The sequence below is a fragment of the Diceros bicornis genome, chromosome 10, assembly GCF_020826845.1.
Source record: "Diceros bicornis minor isolate mBicDic1 chromosome 10, mDicBic1.mat.cur, whole genome shotgun sequence".
Lineage (NCBI taxonomy): Eukaryota > Metazoa > Chordata > Mammalia > Perissodactyla > Rhinocerotidae > Diceros > Diceros bicornis.
The window spans coordinates 84388865-84407029 of record NC_080749.1 but is presented as its reverse complement, the minus strand read 5'-3'; the positions used below and the strand labels follow the sequence as shown (position 1 = coordinate 84407029).

Sequence of the window (18165 nt, the reverse complement as noted above, 5' to 3'; positions counted from 1 at the left end):
TCCGCCCATAACTCAGGCCTGCGTCTTGCTCTTGAACTCTGGACTCGAGTTCTAACCGCCTTGGCTGCGCTCGCATTTGGATGACTGGGGCGTCCTGTTCCCTCCAGAAGCCCCCTCCCGTGGCCCGTGACGGGAAAGGGCGTCCTCTCCATCTGCTCGGGTCAAGCCAGAAGCCTGAGGCACCGCAAACGCACCTCAGAAACACCGAGACCTGTTGGCCCTAAAAAACGATGCGTTTGTGGCCTCTCTCCCATCTTTTGGCCACTTTTTCATCACGCTGTCTTCGAAGCCACCTTCATGTCTTGGTGAAGTCCTACGGTAACTGCCATGCAGGTTCTACAGAACTGCTCGTGGCTCATTCCAGTCCAGTTGTGTACTGCAGCCAGAGTAATTTTTTAAAAATACAAATCCGATCAAGTCACTACCCTGCTTGAACTCCTTCAGTGGCTTCCCTTGGCTTGCTGGACACAGTCTAAGCTCCTTATCTTGGAGACCAGGCCCTCCACCGTCTGGGCTTGTCATTCTCCCCAGCCTCCCCAGCTGTCCCCCTAGCTGTCTGCACTCCAGCCATATTCGTCTTTTTATTTTTTCCAGGCTCTTTTCTCTCTTTTTTTCTCTATCGTAGGCTCTCACCTCAAGGTATTTACACATGCTATTCCCTTCCCCTGGAATTCTTTTCTGTCACCCACTTTCCTACCTAATTGTAACTTACCACTTTCCTTTCTGATTCATCACACTTGTAATTATTCGTTTACCGTCCTTGTGAGGTCCGTGCAGGTAGGAACCACGTCTGTCTTGTTCACCACCAGCTTTCACCTCCCCTCCCCTCCCTAGCACAATGTTTAGAATGTAGTGGTGTTTGTTAAATATTTATTGAATTAATAAGGAATATCTGTGTGGTTCCGGGCAAAGTTTCTTAGTATTTTTGGGTTCAAATCCTGGCTCAGCCACTTTCTAGCTATGTGACTTTGGGCAAATTATTCACTCTTGTGCCTCAGGGTTCCTATCTGTAAAATAAAGACAGTAATAGCACCTGCATCATAGTGTTATTGTGGTAATTAGATGAGATCATTCCTGGCAAGTGTGCTTGGAACAGTGTTTGGCATGTACTGAGTGTTAACTAAAGTGGTGCCTCTTACTAGCTTTTGCTTGCATATCTCACCCTTGTGTCAAATACATTTTCAGAATTGAGTTTATCGTCTTTGCTCTTCTTACCCTGCCCCTATACATGATACCCAAATTTTGGAATTATTTACCCATAGCCTATATTTACGACCCACCAAATACAGTAATTTTTTATTTTAAAATTTCCTCATATTCTCCTGTTCACACTGACCTTCATGTAGGCTCTGTCTCTTCATGTCTTAGTTACTTTGCTAACTTCGTGGGTGCTTTCTGACTGCAGGCCCACTTCCCCTATTCACTCGTGCCCTACTCTCAGACCAGTGGGCTTCAGTTATTAAATTATGTGTTCTCCTTGACTTCTGCTCTCCTTGCCTCGTTCTCACCTAACTTTGTTCATTCATTCAATCATCCATTCTTTAAGTGCAAGTTATTTTACTAACCATTTTAGATATACTTTGGATTTGAAATCTAGTCTCGCAATTTCATGTATCCTGCTCTAGTATCTCCATAAACCATAGAAATGAACTAGAAATGTCAAACTTTCAGTATCCATTTTTTGTCTCTGGGACTTGGAAGCTACCTCCATCTATGACTCAATTTTTCAGTTGGAAAATGTGGTCAATATTGGGGAGATGAGAGTACAGAAGAGCACTTGGCTATAACTTGGCATAAGATAAGATAGATAGGTAAGTGCCTTGAGAGAGGTCCAGAAAAGGGGGAAGATCTCATGAGATGATTAGAAAAGGCTTCAAGGAGAAAGTGGTATCTGAGAGCTTTTCTCTAACCACACCTTCCTTTTCCTGTTATTTTTCTCTCTTGCTTCCGCTGTTGAACCTAATTTTTACCTCACTACGAACTGAAGTTCCATGAACCCTGCCTGTTCTAGTTCATCACCTCTCATGACTTAATTTGCTTTCCTCCCTAACCCCAAGGCCATGGTGACCTATTTCATTTATTCTAAAATTATCTGTCAAGCACCTACTTTGTGTCATGTACTCTTTTAGAAACTGGGGATATAGCAGGGAGTAAAACATTGTTTCTGCTCTCAAAGGTACTAAAATCTTCATCCTCTTCTCTTTTTGACATTTTTGTTCACTCCTTTGTGCTCTCATCCAGTCTTATGATTGTAAATGTAATGGTTATGCTGACAACTCTCAAAATTATATCTTCTCCCCAAAACGGTCTCCCAAACTCCAGACTCATTTAAACAACTACCTACTCACACCTCCTCTTGGATGTTGTTCTGGTTCCTAGAATCTGAGGCAAAAGCTTTTGTGCTGTTATCTTATTAGGGAGTACAATCCCAGGGAAATGAGGATAGGCAAAAGAAGTGAGTCAGGAGAGGAGGTCAAGGTTCAGTCAGTGGGATGTTAACACTGCCCTCCTCCCCAGCACATACTTCCCTTTTGTGTGGGCACCAAACAGACCCTCATGTGAGATGTGTGGCCTGAGCATGAGGCAAAGTATTGTTGCATGGTTACTGCCTGAGATTGGTTGCCCATGGCAATAGGAACAGAATAAGTGGCCAAAGGCCCCACAGGCAAGGGGCCAAGAGGATCTGAGATGCCCCAATGCTCTCAAACTCACTCTGTCCAAGTCTGAACCGATATTCCTCACATCTGCACCTGCAGCTTTTTCCGTCTTAATTGTTGAGGGTAAAATCTTGGCATGATTCTTAATGCCTTCCTTTCTCTCACACCCCACATCTATTCCTTTAGGAAATTTTATTGACTGTGCCTTCAGAATATATCCACAAACTGACTACTTACCACTTCCACTGCAAGTGAGCCAGGTCCACAGTACCTTTGTCTCTCACCTGGATTACTGCAATTGCTTCTTAAGATGTCTCCCTACTTCTTCCCCAGGCACACACCAGCCACACTTCTGCCTTAGCACCTTGGGGCTGTTTCAGTGCTTAAAATACTCCTTTCCTAAATATCAAGAGAGCTAACTCACTCACCTTCAAGTCTTTGCTGAAATGTCACTTTCTCACTGAGGCCTTGACCATACTATTTAAAATTGCAACTTGACACCCACCTCCACCACCCCCATACACATCCCACTTTTCTGGAATCCCCTTACCCTGTTAATATTTTTTTCTATGTGCTTATTACCTTCAAACATTCCATCTATTTTACTACTTTTTATGTTTATTGTTGACTGGCTCTCCTGCTAAACTACAAGTTTTAAAAAGCAGTCTTTGTTTTGTTCACTGATGTATCTCAAACACTTGAAACCAGGCCCTGACATATGATAGGTGCTCAATATATATTTGTTGAATGAATTTCCAACTTGCCTGTCTTCAGTCTTAGGTAGTTCATACTGTTCGGATTTATTTTCTTGGTTGCTTTTGCAATTAAAATGAGGAGGTATATAATAGATTTCCTTCTTGTTTGGTAAGATTTCCTATAACCTTAATGTAATAGATATCCATAAGTAAATATTCTAGATCAGGAAGCAGTTGAAATCCTTAACATCTCTCTATTTATAAGAGCAAAAAAAAAAAAAAAAAAGTAAATGACCCAAATGTCTCCACTTCTAGTTAACTATTTAATTCATTTTTTGTCCCTTATTTATACATGGTCTCTTTTAACACTTATTACATTGTAACTGTTCATTTGCTTGTCTGCATCCTTTATTGAACCATGAGCTTCCTAAAGGCAAAGTTTTTTTTTATCGAACTTGCGTCCCTGGTAACTAGCATATAATAGGTGTTCCATAATGTTTCTTGAATGAAAGAATGAGTGAATAGTTAGGGTTTCTCCAGTACTGGTCAAGGGAGAGGTACCCTGCCCAGCTGATTCAAGCATCTGATCTACTTAGTGTTTCTTCCCCTGCGTATAGTGGGGTGCTTGAGACTCTTCATAGTTGGAATCAGTGCAAGGTGGAGCTGTTCTCAATGCTCATGAAGTAATCTTGTGATTTTAATTGTGCTTTCCAAATAGTTTTCCAGCAGAGAAGAGAAAGCACTGATCTGTTACAACTATTCCTGGTCTGTTTACCAGTTACAGTTCCCCATGTAAATTAATATATTGCTTCTTAAAATTAATCTTAACCGCAAAAAAACTCTCGACTTCCACTTCCTCCTCTAGTCTTTTTTTTTCTCTCTCTCTCTTGACGGTAAATATCCTTGAAAGAGTTCTATGTTCACGGTCCCAATTTCTTTTCTCTCATTTTCTGTTAAATCTGCGCCAACTAGCTCTTGCCCCCAGCATTCCACCATAACTGCTCTCCATTTTACTTAATCCAATGGTTTGTTGTTAGTCTTTTTCCCACTTGACCTATCAGCAGTGTTTGACACAGTCGGTCACCCCCTCCTCCCTGTAACACTTCCTTCACTTGTTACACTTGTTTCTTCAGTGTTACAGGACACTTCACTCTCCTGGTTTTCATCGTACACTACTGGTCACTGTTCTCAATCTCTTTTACTCACTGACCTCTTAATATTGGAATGTTCCAGGACTCTGTCGTTGGACATCTTCTGTTTCTCTGCTCTCCCTTAGTGATCTCATTCAGTCTTATGGCATTAGACATGATAAACATGCTCACAACTCCCTGGTCTCAGATCCAGACTTGTATATCCATGGACCTCAGCATCTCTACTTGGATGTTTAATAGGCCTCTCCATTTTATTATACCCCAAACTAAACTGATCTCCCCTCCCTTCAAAAACCTCTAGCTACAACCTTCTCTATCTCAGTAATGGCAACTCCATCATTCCCATTGCAGAGGAAGACTCAGCAACTCTTTTATACCCCACATCCAATCTGTCATCAAATCCTGTTGCTGTCTCTTCAACATATATGACCACTCTTTCCATCTCCACTGATGCCGGCTCGGTCCAAGCCACTGTCACCTTTGACTAGGATTTTACATCAACCACCCTTAACCTTCATTCTGTTCTCAGCACAGCAGCCAGAGTGATCCTTCTAAAACATGATTCTGTTAAAAACTATTCAGTAGTCCACATCTTACTCAGAAAGGCAGTGATTCTTACCATTAGGCCTACAAGACCCTGTTTGCTCTCTGACCTCACTTCCTGCAATTCCTCCCTTGACTTTCTCTGCTCTGGCCTGTTGTCCACCTTGCTGTTCCTCAGACACTTTGGACATACTCTCTCCTCAGGGCCTTTGCATTTGCTAGTCCGTCTGCTTAGAAATGTTCCCTCTAGACATTCCCATGTTCTCTTCACCTCCTCAGATCTTTGCTCAAATGTCCCTCTTTCTGAGAGGCCTTCCCTACCACCCTGGTGAAAATTGGTCTCCCTTCAGATATCCCCCGCTTTGCTTTTTTTTTTTTTTTTGTGAGAAAGATCAGCCTTGTGCTAACATCTGCCAATCCTCCTCTTTTTTGCTGAGGAAGACTGGCCCTGGGCTAACATCCATGCCCATCTTCCTCCACTTTATATGGGATGCTGCCACAGCATGGCCCGACAAGCAGTGCTGCGGTGTGCGCCCGGGATCCTAACAGGCGAGCCCCGGGCCGCTGCAGCGGAGCAGGCGCACTTAACTGCTTGCGCCACTGGGCCAGCCCCCGGCTTTGCTATTTTTCTCCATGCCGCCGCTCACTTCCTAGTATGCTTTATACATAGTTCCATAGCACCCCTCTCTTCCTGGTATGCTACATGCTTAACTTCATAGCACCCCTCATTTCCTGGTATGCTATATACTTAGTTCCATAGCACCGCTCACTTCCTGGTATGCTACACACTTAACTCCATAACACCCCTCATTTCCTGATGTGCTGTATATTTAGCTTCATAGCACCCCTCATTTCTTGGTGTGCTATATACTTAGTTCCATAGCACCTCTCTCCTGGTATGCTACATTCTTAACTCCATAGCACCCCTCCCTTCCTGGTATGCTACATACTTAACTCCATAGCACCCCTCCCTTCCTGGTATGCTACATACTTAGCTCCATAGCACCGCTCCCTTCCTGGTGTGCTACATACTTAGCTCCATAGCACCCCTCACTTCCTGGTGTGCTACATACTTAGCTCCATAGCACCCCTCCCCTCCTGGTATGCTACATTCTTAACTCCATAGCACCCCTCCCTTCCTGGTATGCTACATACTTAGCTCCATGGCACCCCTCACTTCCTGGTGTGCTACATACTTAGCTCCATAACACCCCTCACTTCCTAGTATGCTACCTACTTAACTCCATAGCACCCCTCCCTTCCTGGTATGCTACATACTTAACTCCATAGCACCCCTCACTTCCTGGTATGCTGTGTACTTAGTTTCATAGCACCTTTTCCTTCCTGGTGTGCTACATACCTAACTCCACAGCATCCCTCCTTTCCTGATGTGCTGTATACTTCATAGCACCCTTCACTTCCTGGTATGCTACATATTTAACTCATTTATTGGGTTTGTTGTCCCTCTGACCCCTCCTGGGCAAGGACTTTTATCTCTTTTCACTACTGTATCCTTAACATCTAGAACAGTGTCTGGTACATAGATGGCACTCAAATGTTTATTGAGTGAATGCAGTTGAAATTCTGGATTTAATATTAATCTCCTGGCATTTGGTTGGCATAAACAGGTCTCCCTCAGCCAAGAGCCTGATCACCTCTGGGTGCATCTATAAATATTGAGTTTCCATATTGCAGCCTGAATCATGGCGGTTTCACCAAAGTATTGCCTTTTTGTGGGTCCTGATTTCAGCATGGCCATGCTCTTTGTCATCTCTGTCTCAGTACCACATAATCTCAAAGATATGAGGACCTCTTTGAAGCTTTCTGATCTTTCCACATCCCAGAGTCAGAACTGAAGAATTGGTTAGCAAGATTCTGGTTGCCTTTAATTTCTATTTTGAGGACCAAATGGTAAGCTACTAGTATTGCTGCATTCTGATCTTCCTTGTGACTGAAAGCAATGCCATGTAAACAAAGTAAAATGGCCTCTTATCTTCCTAGAAGTTTCAAAAAGTCCAGTGAATTTTTATTGGCAATTAAAACCAATAGCTGTAACAAGTGAAGATTTATTGAGTGCTTACTTTGTGCCACGCACTGTTATAAACACTTTTGATGTATTAACTGATTTAATCCTTATAATAACCCAACAAGGAAAATATTAACATTAGGAACACGTTATAGATGAGTTAGCTGAACCCCACAGGGGCGAAGAAATGTCTCCCATGTCTTAGACCTAGTAATGACAGAGTCAGGTGTGAGCTCAGGCAGTCTGGCTTCAGCCTGCACTCTTAACACTGTGCTCCACTGCCTGGTTGTAGAATGAAAAGGGAGGAGGGACTTTGCACTGACAGGGAAGCAAAGTAATTATAATTTCATCAGTGTAAGTCTGTCATTCTGAAAGCACCATAGTAACCCAAGCACTTTCTTCTGACGTCAGCCCTATTGCCATTTTCTTGCATAACATAAGAGTCAGACTAACTAGCTTCCAAGATACCTTGTCACTCTTCCTAGGCAAAAGAGTAGGCTCCTTGAAACACTCTGCCAAACTGTTCCCTCCATCTGTGCTTCACTAGCTGCTACTCTAGCTGAGCTCCGAAGGGTATGTCATGAACCCTGAGTGCCCTACCTAACTTTGCCCCCTACACCAGTGCCTTCATCTGATTTAAGTGCCTGAACTCTGCATTTTCGTTTTCACCAAAGTGCCTATCACACTTCCTTGTCACTGTTTGTTTAATTGTCTAGTCCCCTGGTAGACTGAAATTTCTGTGAGGGCAGAGATTGCATCTGCGTTGTTCGTTGCTGTATCCTTAATGCCTAGCATGGTGTTTGGCACATTGGAGGAGTTCAATAAAATTTTCTTGAATGAGTAAAAGTCATATTTCTATAGAATGTCTGCAATCATATCCATGCATTAAAGAGAATTTTCTTGTGGCCAGGCTAGTCCATCTTTATAAATGAGAAAGATAATTTTCCTTTAGTCTGCCTTCCAGCTGTTGGATGTTCATGTTATCATTGCCTATGCTATAATGCTAGATTTCAACTCGTGCCTCTTTCTGCTTCAGATTCAACTAATGTTCAACTGCTATATGATAGGTGTCTCCCTAGGGTCTTTCATATCTATCTGCTGATTTAAGTGGAGATAACTTCTTGGAGGGTTTCAGTTTCCTCAGCTGTACAACCAAGATACCTAATTGACTTGTGCAAGATCAAACTGTAAGTTTGAGAACCGGGGTTTGAATTTAGAACTTACAATTTTAAATTTGGCTTCTTTTTCTCATATATGATGTTGCCTTCCTGTTCCTGTCTCTGATCCTTGTCTCTAGTCCATGGGTAGCACCCATATTACTGAAGGACAAGCATATTTCATTATCTTATCATATGCACCTCCTTCAAAAGACTTTTTTTTCCACTCCTTTGTTCTGTGTTCCACTTTTATTCATTTTCTTCCCATTTCTACTTTGCCAGATTTTCTCCCAAACAGTGGCATTTAGGGTTTTATGAAAACATTTCTGGGGCCTATCCTAATCCTGTGTATGGATTGAGGGCTTTAGTGATGTTTGGTTATTTCTATTATTATTTCTACACTATCATTATATCTATTTCAGAAATGGATGTGAAAGAGTCCCAGGGATTAGAACCAGGACACATACTGTTTGGGCTCTTGATCAAACAAGGTGATTGAACACATGCTTTTTGATTTGCTAATTCCTGAGACCCCGCAGTAAAGGAGTGAGAAAAATATAAACCCTGTGGTAGACAGAATAATGTCCCCCCCCAGTCCCCATAGATACTCATGTCCTAATTCCTGGAACCTAGGAATGTGTTATTTTTTTTTGGCAAAAGGGACTTTTCAGATGTGATTAAGGTAAGGGTTTTGCGATGGGGAGATTATCCTGGATTTTTGGGGTAGGCCAAATATAATCACAAGGATCCTTATAAGGGAAAGAGGGAGGCAGGAGAGTTAGAGGAAGAGAGAGAGAAAAATTGGAAGATGCTTCACTGCTGGCTTGGAAGATAGAGAATGGGGCCACGAGCCAAGGAATGCAGACAGCCTCTAAAAGCTGGAGAAGGCAAAGAAACAGACTCTTCCCTAGAGCTTCCTGAAGGAATGCAGCCCTGCCAACACCTTGATTTTAGGCCACTGAGACTGATTTTGGGCTTCAGACCTCCAGAAATATAAGATAATAAATTTATGTTGTTTTGAGCCATTAAGTTTGTGGTAATTTGTTACAGCAGCAATAAGATACTAATACAATCCCTCAAGGACAAAAAAAACAGGGAAGGAGACAACAGCAGTTGAGAGAATTCCACACACATTTAGAAGATGGGATGGATGAAGGAAAGGTAGCTGACTTGGCAGAGTGGAGGAAGCTGATACCTAAGTGCCTGCAGAAGGGATAGCAATATGAGGGAAGCCAGTATGCCCTGCAGAAACACAGAAGTCCTCAGGAATTACCAACAAATTATCCAACCAACTAACAAACCAAACAGAAAGTGATATGTATGAATGTATTGAGATGAGATTTAAACGAGTGGTGGAGAGTTTTGAATTAGTGATATATGCTTAGAAAACTAAGTAAATGAAAAGAACAGTACAGTTATTAGTTCCAGGGAAAACAAAAAGTTTGGCAGGAGAGGAAAAGTAATCATAGTTATTATATGGCTCAAATCTAACTAGAATATAAGATCCTAATAATGTAAATACTCATTATTAATTTAATTAAAGTTATGGTATATAGTGAAAGGAGCGTGCTTGTGGTGGGTGTGCAGAGAAGGAAGAGAATAAATCCTCATTTCCATAATGAAAAGTCAATAACTAACGCCTAATGCTGAAATATCAAGTTATCACAATTAAAACAAGTTGTGTAGAGGTATGGAGGTCAATTCCAAAGAATCAGCTAAAAGAATTCGCAGTAGCTGTCTCTGGGGAAAGGTAAATATTCAGTGAGAGGGCTATTGACTCTTCAAACTATGAGCGTGTATAACTTTGATAAAAATAATTCTTAAAAAATAAGGGATAAAAAATGATCTTAAGAGGAAAAAATTATTGAAGATAGTTTCCTGGATTTGAAAAACATGAATACTTAGATTGAAAGAGATATTCAAATCTCTTGAGAAAAGCCCATGTCAAAGCACATGACCCTGAAATTTTAGAATACCAGTTATAAGAAGACAACTTAAAGCCTTTGGGAGGAGATGAAGGTGCATACAAAGGACTAGAAAGGAGAATGGCTCTGGGCTTCTCCATGGCAGCTTTGGAAGCTAGAAGACAATGTATCAATGCTTTCTAATTCTGAGGGGAAATTCTTTCAAATCCAGTATTTTGTTATTTTCAGACATAGTAAGTCTTCGCTTGTCATGAACACTTTCTCGGGAAACTACTGGAAGATATGCGTTACCAAAATGAGGCAGTAAACCAGGAAGAAAGATCCAGGAAACAAGGGTGTATCTGTCAACTTAGGCTACAATGCAACACCACCAAACTCTCCATGGCTTACAACATAGGTTTTTTTCTTCTCACCCAACATGTCCATCATGTAGTTCGGCTCCTTGTCTCCTTCATAATGGGACTCAGGCTGATGGAGCATCCTCTATCTGGGATATTGCTAGTCTTGTGGCAGAGGGAAAAGAGAGAGAGGATAGATTGTCTCTTAAGCTTTCACCTCAGAGTGACGCATGTCATTGGCCAAAGCAAGTCACATGGTCACTTCTGGGTTTAACGAGGCAGAGGTGTAAAATCGTTCCATAGGCTGGGACATCACAAGTCATAGCCAAGCCTGGCGTCGGTGGGGCAAGGAAGTATGATCCACCCCAATGCAGGAGCAGCAAATATTTTGAACAATAATACAGTCTATCTCAAAGGGAACCCCTGCCTAGAAGAGAGGCAAAGGGACCGGTCAGGACAGCAGCTGTGAGAAGCAGGAGGAAGAGCCCTCCAGGAGGAAGGGCGGGGCGGGGAGGGATTGGCATTGATAGCTTTGCTGTCAGGCTTGCTTGTTAGATGGCTGCCTCTCTGGTAGGCACTAGAAACTAAGAATAGGGCAGGAGACTGCTGTTTTCTCATCAGCTTTTTTTGGTATGAAGTGAGTTTTTAAAAACTGTAATACACTAATGTAATACAAATTTAAATTATTTTTAAGTGGATAGAAATTTAGCTATTTTTTGATGTGTTGCGTGTGTGATTCCGTGACGTGTGTATGTCCTGTGTTTCTGTGTATGTGTGTGATTAGGGCAGTTCTTGTCACACTGTAGTTGGGAAGAGTTTGTTACCCGTCTGTAGTAAGGTATGTACAGAAATGGAGAATAAGCATTTATAAACTTTAATAGCAATTTGACAGAGTATTTTGTGTCTGTTGAAATCAGTAATACAAAATTTGGGGGCTCATATTTTGTATTCTTTGTTCTTAAGAAATTTTACTTTTCTCATAATTCATTTCTATTGTATTTTACAGAAGTTTGCAATGGATTGGAAATTTTGAACATTTGGTCCTTCACCACAGATAGTTTTAGAAGCACTGACTGATTAAGGTATAAAGGTAGGGCTTTAGGATGAATGTATTTGAGAATTATTGTGCTAGAACAACCAGCAAATGACCAATGCTACATTTTCTGATCATCCTTCTTCCTCCACAATTATATTTATGAGAATTTTATGTAGAAAGAAAAGAAGCATATTGAGGTCAGCATTCCCCGCCCTTCTGTGATAAAGTGTTTACGACATTTTCCTCTTCTCCATGTTGCCCTCTCAATAAAGCACCTGGAAAGAACCCAAAGAAAACAGTGGTATTTTCCAAGAAGCCATGGGAAAGCAGCATTAGAAACCCTGAGAAGGTGGAGACATTTGACTTTCTAAGGATAACAAGCTTACTTTTTTGTAGTCCTGTCCAAATTCTGCATTTTTGACTGCACTACTCATACTAGTGTTAATAGTCAAATACCTAAGGCATTAGTAATAATAATATAAAAAGATAAGGATTCTCTTGCCTTTTTAACTGTCTTATTAGATTCTTACTCCTTTCCCTTCAGGCTTTATGCCCATGCTACCCAGTGCTTATTAAAAGAAAACAAAGAAAACGTCCATACTAAATGTCTTTCGGGGCTTGAAAACCGGTGATTTACTGTGATAAAGTAAGATACAGTTTATCATAGGATGTATTTTAGAAGTTCTAGAGCACATTTCTTCTCCAGAAGAGTGACATTTCTTTCAATATATGAGTAAAAACGATGAAGTGGTCATTAATTCTGTCAGTCTCAGTGCTGAGGTTCACAGGCATCTTGATAAAACTTTTCTTGTCTCTGTGTTAGTTGTGGTTCGGTCATGTATGTTGTCTTGGTGACACTGGAAAACAACACAGCTGACTCATGCTCTAATGGGAATTGTTACTACCTAAACTCAGGTACAGGATACAGTGGTTCAAACCACGCCCTGGGAAGCATCCCATCTCTGCATAGTGAAAGGCTGTCAAACCTGTTAGCTTATGAAGTAGGAGTTACTGTATCTCCTAAAACTAACTGTATCAGGGTATCTGACTTGTGTGTTCAGATACTTAAGGAGTGGTCCTCAGGTTTTCTGTCTTTTTCACACAGTAACATCCAGAGATGGAGTCAGGGAGGGACGCTGTTTTCAAAAGTTCCTCCCACCTAGACTTTTATCCCCTCCTCGCCCTTCCCTCTCTGTGAGGAATTTAAAAAGAGGTTACTTGTTTTGGTGTGTAAGGATGATGGGGGAGGAGAGAATGAATCTTTTCATCTGTACATGTCCCCAGGCAGCAAATGAGAAGAACTCTTAAAAATGTCGATATCATGATTTCCAGTGTCCCTTTTCTGTGTAGACTCTTAACAAGGAATCTAGTCCTGTCAGCTAAATTCTTATAGTTTAGTGTTTGACATACTTTTTTTTTTTTAAGAGACCTGTCAGAAATGACAGTAATTTAAGGCACATGAAAAGATTTTCAACATCACTAATCATCAGGGAAATGCAAATCAAAACTACAATGAGCTATCACCTTACACCTGTTAGAATGGCTGTAATTACCAGGACAAAAAACAAACGGTTGGAGAGGATGTGGAGAAAAGGGAACCCTCATACACTATTGGTAGGACTGCAAACTGGTACAGCCACTATGGAAAACAGTATGGAGATTTCTCAAAAAATTAAAAATGGAAATACCATATGACCCAGCTATTCCGCTACTGGATATTTATCCAAAGAACTTGAAATCAACAATTCAAAGAGACTTATACACCCCTATGTTCACTGCAGCATATTCGCAATAGCCAGGACGTGGAAGCAACCCAAGTGCCCAATGACTGATGAATGTATAAAGAAGATGTGGTATATATATATATGTATATATGTGTGTATATATATGTGTGTGTGTATATATATATATATATATATGCAATGGAATACTACTCAGCCATTAAAAAAAGACAAAGTCATCCCATTTGCAACAACGTAGATAGAACTTGAGGGTGTTATGTTAAGTGAGATAAGCCAGACAGAGAAAGACATACACTGTGTGATTTCACTCACATGTGGAAGATGAACAAATACATGGACAAAGAGAACAGATTAGTTGTTACCAGAGGTGAAGGGTGTTTGGGAGTGGGCATAAGGGGTAAAGGGGCACATATATATGGTGACTGACAATAATGTACAACTGAAATTTCACAATGTTATAAACTATTATGACATCAATTTAAAAAAATGACAGTGATTTAGTATATGTTTCTGTACGCTGCATTAACTACAGTGTTGCTTCTTCCAGGAAGTATCTTCTTGCCAGCAGAACTTAGAGGATGCACATGCCCATGCCTCCCTTGCATAAGCAGATTTTATATCATTAGGGTCTTGCATTTATAGATCAGGAAAAAAACTGTTTCATCCTAATCCGTTGCTTGGAGCAGATACCTTCGCAGTTCTGAGATCCTCTTAAGATAAGAAGTCCCTTAGTATGTGTATTCTCAAACTATGAATGAGAGTTATAAACTCGGTGAAATGGAATTGAATTTGCTAGGATTTGGTATGCTCACAGCCCTGGCTCTTGACAGGGTGGCTGCTTATTCTAGGTTCACAGAGTATCCCTAACTGGACTGGTCTTTTTCCAGGATGGATTACATCCTTTTTTTCCCCACCCCCTACCCCCCAGTACAATTACCTGTGTAGATTCCTATAATGAATCTGCAAATGTTAGTGTCTAATATGTTACTGTCTACTGTCTGGTCTATGAGACAGTGCTAAATAGTTTTTGTAACTGTGGTTTTGAACCAAACCAGTAGAATGCTTTTGTGATTGTGTGTGAGAATTTCTTGTACCTTTTCTGGGAAGCCAGAACTGAATTATTTTCAGGACTTTTATGTAGCCTAGTCTATCAGTGTTAGTCCAAGATTAAACAAGTAGCTTATGCTCGTGGCCTAAGTGATGCAGGGTGTAAAAGGGCTGTAATCCAAACGCTTCCTCAGGGGTTTGCTGCAGCCCAGGAATGTTTGCGGGGATTACCTGGAATATAGCGTGAAGCCAAAGGAGTTTGAAAACACCCTCCCTTTCTTTCCATTAAGGCCTGCCCTGCGTTGTCCCTTCACTGTCAGAGCTTGCTGCACACAGAGGCAGAGCACCTGTCACATGTTATGAAGCGCATTACCCACTCGTATATTTGTCTAACCTGTTAGACTGTAAGTGCCTCAAGGCCAGGGGCAAAGTTTTACTCCTCCCTTTAGCCTAGTACCTCCTTCTCTGCCTGTTTATTGACCTGAACACAGGGAACCAAACTGAATGTCTAAAACACAGGACACAGAAGACTGGACACATTAGAGGTGCACATGGGGCAGAGAGAGCAGCCACGCTTGGGAGAACATGGAGCAGGCTTGAAAGGCCCATGATTTTGTTCTTAAAATTCTTAAAGGTTGGGAATTATTAAATAAGAAGTTGATGATTTTTTTCCAAGAAAAAAAACAGCAAAGTACAAAGATTGTATGGGATATACAGAAGACACACAAGTTTTCTTCACTGTTTTGAGCTTTTTCTAAAAAGGGGGGAAATGGTAACTACTTCATAGGATTGTTCTGAGGATGAAATGAAAAAATCTATATATATCACTTAGCACTGTCTCTGACTCATCGTAAGTGATTAGTAAGTTAGATATTTTTATCATCATGTTTCATTGCATCCAACTAACAGATACATTTTGTGTCATTAAGAAAAAAATTGCCCATTAAACTATTATTATATGATGATTTCTTATCACCAGAATTATTTTCTATTTATTGAAGAATCTTTAGACATAGGTTTTTTAAATCATTTCATTCTCAGGCCATATGTAAAAAGGTAAATGTAAACAAATCATTTAAGGTATTTCTAGAACTTTTTCATGTTCAGAGTCTAATTCTTCAGAATCCCTTTTTGACTCAGAGACATTGATTTTTGTGTTTTTTCTCACAATGTTGTCTGTGATACCAAGTGTTGGAAATTAGAAATGCCACACTGCTAAAATGTGCCCCTCTGCCGAATCCCAGATTTTCTTTCAAACCACTGACACCCCCTCTGCTTGTGCTAGTTCCATCTTACCAGGAGGTGTCAACAACATTTTCAGACAAGAACTAAATTCATATTCTTTCCAGAATTCCTGCTCCTCAACCCTAACCTGCTTCTTCTGTGGTCTTCTTCACATTAGCTCCTGATGACTCCATTGTAACAGTTTCTCAGGACAAAGTCCCTGGAGTCGTTGTTGGCTTCCTCTGTCTGTCACACCCCACATCCAGCCTACCAAGATTCTGAACCCAGAACCTGGCTCCCTTCTGCCCCCCGTTGCTGCTGCTCCTCCAGCCTGTGGCATCAGCATCTCCCCTGGAATCACCTCCTACAGGTTTCTCTGCTTCTCTCTTGGCCCCATGACAATTCTCTTCTCAACAGAGTGTCCTGAGCTTGCAGAACTAAGTCAAATCCTGTCTCTCCTCAAAACCCAGCAGTAGCTCCCTGTTTCTCTCAGAGTAAAAGCCGAAGTGTTTGTAATGGCCCCAGGCCCTACGTAATTCATGCTCCGGGCTTCACCTCTCTTCCTCTCCTTCTCCCTGCTGGGGCATTTTGCTCCAGACTCACTGGCCTCCAGGCTCTTTCTCAACCTTGCCAGGCTTGCTCCTGCCTGAGAGTCTTTGATCTAGCTCTTCCCTCTGCCTGGAAGCCTCCTTCTCCAGGATCTAGAGTTACCTCCCTTACCTCCTTCAAGTCTTTCCTCAAATCTCGTGTTCTGGCTGAAGCCTACCTTGGCCACCCTAATTAATACTGCAGCCTGAACCTCTCTCTGTGCCCCAGGCCACCCATCCCCCTCAACCACGCCACATTGTCTTTTTCCATAGCACTTATCAGTATAACATATGATAAAGTTTACCTATTTATTATAGTTTATTATCTGTCTTTCCTCACAAGGGCGGGCATCTTTGATTTGTTCACGGATGATTTCCGAGTGCCTAGGACAGTGCCTTGCCGGCATTTGTTAGATACTTGTTGAGTTGTACTGAATTGTGATAGATCCTGTGACCTGGGTCAGCAGGAGGTGCCACGGGAGTGTATAGAAATGGCCCACACTGAGCAGGTTAAGAAGGACTTTGTGAAGGAGCTAATGCCTCAACTGAACTTTTAAGGATAAATAGTGATGCAGCCATCACAGGAACCATGGGAAGTAATGAGGTTACAGATACAAGGTATGCCCTTGGGTATTGTTTCAGGTGGGTATTTAGATTGGACTCTACCTCTTGATTACAGTTCAGAGTATGGAACCCCATAGATAATATACTTTGCAAAAAACTGTTGACAAAGCTTATTTCTGTCTGGGTGTACCATGTTATCATAGTGAGCCCTGATAACATTTCACGGCCAAACTATGTGGGCTTGACCAGCCAAAGTGCCAGATCTTTGTTTTGATCAGCAGAGTAGTCAGTGATGACAGTGCTAGGATGCTGCTCGCCAACATAATACTTAAGGAAGTTTGCAGTGAATATCTTTAGGGAACATAGGGATTTTGCTCATTTGAAGTGTTCTTTAAGTGTAGACCTGGGAGTGTCCTCAGAGATAGAGCCTTAGCTATTTTGGTACCTGGGATAAGATACAAAGCCACTCTCAAATCAGCTCTGTAAATTATGATGTTTGATTTATATGTTCTTAACACTATGTGCCATCTGGTGGCTTCGTGTTTAAATAGTTATTTTTGATAATCATATGTCAAGCTCCATTGTTTCCACCTGGTGGAGGTGTATGTGTGCTGTCAACATATAAATAGATATAACACATTTTAGAATTGTACACTCTTTAAAATGTTTGCTTGTGCCCTTCAAATTTCAGGAGGCAGATATCAAGTTCTTTCTGCCTTCCCAGTTTTGACTCTTTTCATAGAATCACCTAAACTCAGTCGTGGCTGGTGCACAGTAATCAATACGCATTATTTAAATGACTGAATCAAATAAATTTTGATTCAGAAGAAACATATCGTCTAAGCCTCAAGGTCTTGTGGAAACCAAATTTTATGTACTCTTTTATGTCTGTAAAACAGGGCTCATCATGTGCCTGTCTCAGTATTCATGAGGATTAATATGTGTGATAGGAGTTAATATGTGGAAATCTTTGACGTATTTCTTTTATTACTAGGCTTTGTTTTTTAGAATAGTTTTAAATTTACAGAAAAAGTTAGCAGATAGTACAGAGAATATACACCTATAAACCTCCCTCTCACCCTATCCCAGCCCAGTTTCCCCTCTTGTTAACATCTTACGTTAGTTTGGTGCATTTTGTTAAAATTAATGAACCAAAACTGATACATTATTGTTAACTAAAGTCTGTAGTTTATCAGATTTCCTTAGTTTTTACCTAATGTCCTTTTCTGTTCCAGGATCCCATCCAGGACACTATGTTACATTTAGTATCCCTGTCTTCTTAGGCTCCCTTGGCTGTGACAGTTTCTTTTTTTGTGTGTGTGTGTGAGGAAGATCAGCCCTGAGCTAACATCCATGCTAATCCTCCTCTTTTTGCTGAGGAAGACCGGCTCTGAGCTAACATCTATTGCCAATCCTCCTCCTTTTTTTTCCCCAAAGCCCCAGTAGATAGTTGTATGTCACAGTTGCACATGC

The 18165-nt window shown here is 41.2% G+C and overlaps 1 long non-coding RNA gene across 5 annotated transcripts in view; it reads left to right on the top strand.

The window, feature by feature from the left end:
* LOC131411025 (uncharacterized) overlaps positions 1-18165 on the top strand; it is a 103783-nt gene that overhangs the window by 1558 nt on the left and 84060 nt on the right. For all 5 annotated transcript variants that reach the window (XR_009221459.1, XR_009221456.1, XR_009221455.1 and 2 more), the window contains exon 2: positions 11499-11582. This is a non-coding gene — a long non-coding RNA (uncharacterized LOC131411025). The remainder of the gene's footprint in view (positions 1-11498; positions 11583-18165) is intronic.